Source organism: Anser cygnoides, chromosome 7 (genome assembly GCF_040182565.1).
Source record: "Anser cygnoides isolate HZ-2024a breed goose chromosome 7, Taihu_goose_T2T_genome, whole genome shotgun sequence".
Lineage (NCBI taxonomy): Eukaryota > Metazoa > Chordata > Aves > Anseriformes > Anatidae > Anser > Anser cygnoides.
The window spans coordinates 11417981-11422192 of NC_089879.1; the positions used below are offsets into that span (position 1 = coordinate 11417981).

The following is a 4212-nucleotide window of genomic DNA, read 5'->3' on the forward strand; positions in this document are numbered from 1 at the left end:
AATGTCTCACATGCCTGAAATGTTAGAGGACTCAGATTAAAGGTATCTAGCTTGTTAATTGTTAGTTCAAATTATTAAGCTATTTTTTCAACAGTTCTTTGTTCTGGTACAGTAGGGTGGCAATGTGCTCTGCAGCCGAATGATTCACAGCTGAACTCCATCCTGTGGCAACACTGATTTTATCACCCAGGATGCAGTAGAACCCTTAAATTTGGAGTGACTGCAGTGTAGTAGCTTTGCTCTCTTATTTTGGGTATTGCTGGTGTTCCGTATACCTGTGTGGTCTGACAAAGAAACTACAGGACCAAAACCTTATTGTGTTCTGTATGCATATGCTGATCTTGAAAATAAATTACATCTTCCTAGAATATAATTATTCCCTTGTCAAATTAAATTGAGTAAATTTCGTTCTCTTAAATTAGGTTTGATTTTTGTAATGACTACTCAGTCCTCCAAATATCAATATAATGGGAATAGAGATACACTCTGATTACACTCTGATCCTCTTCTGGCTAAGCAACTTGATTATACATCCCAGTGGATCCCAAATAAGAAATTCTGGTTCCCTTAAATCAAAATGCCTGCTTCTTTGTCACATCATTAAGAAAAAGCTAGGAATCTGATTAATAGCAGAGCTCCAGGCCTCTTTTGCAAAGACAAGAGAAACTCTACAAATAAATCAACAGGTAAGTTAAATATTGATAACTGCATGGTACTGATGATTTGTAGTTTTCTATCCTGGAATAGAATAATATAAAATGGAAAGGAAAGTTATAATATATATATATATTTTTAATGAAGAAAATTTAAATTAGTCTATTCTAGTAAGACAATTCTGTCCTTACAAATCAGATAATCTGATCTCAGGTATTAAAATTCTTCAACGTTTGATTAGTCAAGAAACAAATTAGATCTGTTAGGTTTTAAAATGTAGCAGCTTTTTATTTTATGTTTCTCTCTAAACCTCTCCTTGCTACCATGAAAAATAACTGTTTAATACAATGCTTAACTTCACAGTTGCTCACAGGAGGATGGATGTAGCAATGGATTGAATCATGTATTTGTAAAACCAACAGTATTGTCTTAGCAGCCTTTCCATGATGGTTTAGGCCCTCACTCAGAGGTTTTTGAAATTACTCAGGTGTCAGATGCGGGCAGGCATAATCCACCTCAGTACAGATGAGGGCAGAGGGTGAGCTGAAAGATGATGATTTGCTAGTGATTTGCTTATTATCTGCATCTTCCCAGCCGTTCAGGAAATGCAAGCCTAAGAGGAGATAAAGAAAAAGGGCTGGATGAGTTGAGGTCAAGGAGCTGGAGGAGCCAGAATGGGACAAATCTGAGCAAAAGAACTCGCTAGTGGGCCAGTTCCCCATGTGTGATCCAACAGAAAATTATTATGAAAGGTCAGTGCGGAAATACAACAGAATAGGCTTAATGTAACTGTAATTTGGTTTGTATTGTTTTTGTTTTTCTCTGAGAATATGTTGAGCTTTCCGCTTGGATTTTCTATTTTTCTTTATTTTTTATATTTATTCTTGTAATGAGTTCTTAGGAAGCTTACATGTGCCAAGAACTGCAGCATATCTTGTTCATCTAATCACAAGCCATGTACAGTTAGAGAGTGGATCTACAGCTGCTAATCCCTTCTGACTTCCACATGAATTGAAATGCGCAGCTGATATGTACTAGGTCACAGGTTCATCTCATTCACTGAGAAAAGTGAGTACAGTCTGAAAACAAACCATTAGCTGCACAGTTGAGCCAGGCCAGATTTATTATTCTTTTTTTTTTTTTTTCCAGGTCACCAAGTCATGGCAAATTGCTTCAGAGCCCAGTGGGCTACATCCAAAGCCTACTTTCAGTTTTGGAGGCTTTTGTGGGATTTACCTATGGTTGTATCCAAGTAACAGCTAAATGTCTTTCAGAAGCTTGATGTAAAATACACTGAGATCCACTGAAAATCTTCTCGTTTAATTTGGACTTGCCCAAAATTTTAATTAAGTTTTCAAGTCAGGCTCTGCCTCCTATTAGCTCATGAAGTTGACTTTGTGACACCAATGTGGCATGAGACATTACATCAGTTAAATGTGGCTGGATTGCATTGACTTGCTCTTGCGCATCTATCTACTCTGTGCATAATACTGAGATGTTTGTTAGAGTTTTCCTTCTTCCTGGAGATACCTACTTATACGTTCTGTCAGTATGCGTGCACATCTATAGTCTGCTTACAACTACTTGGAACTGTTGTTTTCATATCCAAGCATGTCATACTTTTAAACTGTGAACAAATATAGGAAGCTATCTTTGACTCCTTATGCCCAGAAGAAAGAATAAAAGGAAAAACATGCATTTTTGAGTAGGAGAAAAAAGGATTGCTCTCAGGAGATTTCTCTTCAGATACTGTGATGAGTAATGCTGCTGTCAATTATTAGGTTATTCAGAAATTAGCTTAAAAAAAAAAAGCTTAATTTTAACTTTTTTTTTTTTTTTGGATTGTTGTCATTTCTAATCCAGTGAAAATAGGTATCCCCCATTGAAATGAAGAACACTCAGCTGCATGTAAAATCAATGTCAATTAAGATCACAGTAGTGATTAAGGACTTCCCACCCTGGGTCTTCATTTGATATTTTACTAACACTCTGGGAGAGATGTATGCAAGCAATTTTTTTTTTTTTAAGTAATGGGAAGTTTCCCTACAGCATTTACAGCATTTGCTTTTGTACCTTTAGTATAAGTCACCAATTACTGAAATAAGTATTTTTTTCTTACATCTATGTTTTCATAGCATAGTATTACGGACTGTAATGAATTGGTGAATTGATATAGAATCATAGAATGGCTGGGATTGGAAGGGACACTTAAGGATCATCTAGTTCCAAAATACTTGCCATGGGCTGGGACACCTTCCACTAGACCAGGTTGCTCAAATCTGTTATTTAATAGCTGTTCTTGGAGAAAGTAGAATGTACCATATTTTTTAAAATTTGTGTTAATTATTTGATAGATGTGTGACTTTCTTCAGTAAAATCCCTCTCCCTGAATGAGAGAATAGTATGAGACACAAAACCTGAATTGATGGCAATAAGAATGGGATTGACGTATTGTAATTTAAACAAACAAAAAAGTATGCCTTTGAAATCGGTTAAGTAGTTAAGGTCCTTCTCTATGATATGAAAATAACATGGCAATTCAATCCACCTATTTTAGGTACCAGTTTTAGAATGAATTGCCCTTTGGAAGTCACTTCTCACTCCATTTCAGGGAGAGGAAACTTGGGGAGAGAGGGAAGACAGGAAAGAAAAAAAAAAAAGCAACCGACTGAGCTAATTTTGCCCTCTGATATTCAGTGTGATATGGAATGCAGACTAAGAACATAATTCTAGGTTGTAAACTTCATTAAAATGAATGAGACTGCCAGCTCCCATTCCTCTAAGAATATTTTAAGTGGTTAATTTTATGGGTTGATCCCATGCACTTACTGGATTTCATGGTCAAGGTGTCATTCAGATTTAGAAAGGAGGAAGAGAAACTTAAGTGTCAGGGTTTGTAAAGGTAAGAGATGTCAAGTGAACTCTTTCTGCATGGTGTCCCCTGCACTTTTGCTCTCCCTTCACACTGTTTCATAAGTCTGTTTTGTTTGTGCTGATGCTGCTGGGGAATGGCTGTAAAAGTGATATGAGAGCTTGGATCTTCATGTATAGGCTGAGGAATTCTCTGACCTGAGCATGGAAACTTTGCTTCCACAAGCTGAATTTTGAGGTGCATAGAACTGATCAGGTGGTTTCAGCCCCCACCTACATTGGCAGATCTGTGTTTGAGAACAGCCACCATTTCTGGCACTAATTGCAAAATCTCCCAAGAGAGCCCTGCATGGGGAAAAAGAATAAATTGCTTCCTAAAGTTCAGCATTAGAAAGTGTACAGGGAGGCATCATAGGAGAATTTTTGCTGCTCCCGTTTATAATAAGGTTAAAAGGTAACTTGATCACATTCTCTCAGTATCTCCAGGGAGAATGTCAAGTATATAGCACAGAGGTGGGAGAGGGCTCATTAATTTTAGACAAAGTCATAACAAGAAACAGTAGCTGGAGATTGAAACTTGATGAATTAAAAATGAAAGGAGGATTTTTTTATTTCTAATTTATTTTTTTAACAACAGAGGTAATTAACAACTTGGCCTGACCACTCAGAGGAAATTCAAAGTTTTCC

General features: G+C 36.8%; 1 long non-coding RNA gene across 2 annotated transcripts; it reads left to right on the forward strand.

The window, feature by feature from the left end:
* The first annotated feature begins 216 nt into the window (after positions 1–216).
* Positions 217–2331, forward strand: LOC106031867 (uncharacterized). Of its 2 annotated transcripts, XR_010832950.1 has the most exons (5): positions 217–324; positions 423–686; positions 1249–1406; positions 1556–1722; positions 1804–2331. It is a non-coding gene; the product is annotated as an uncharacterized lncRNA (long non-coding RNA). The 2 variants fall into 2 exon arrangements; XR_001204498.3 differs by having other exon boundaries at positions 217–686.
* The last annotated feature ends 1881 nt before the right edge of the window (positions 2332–4212 follow it).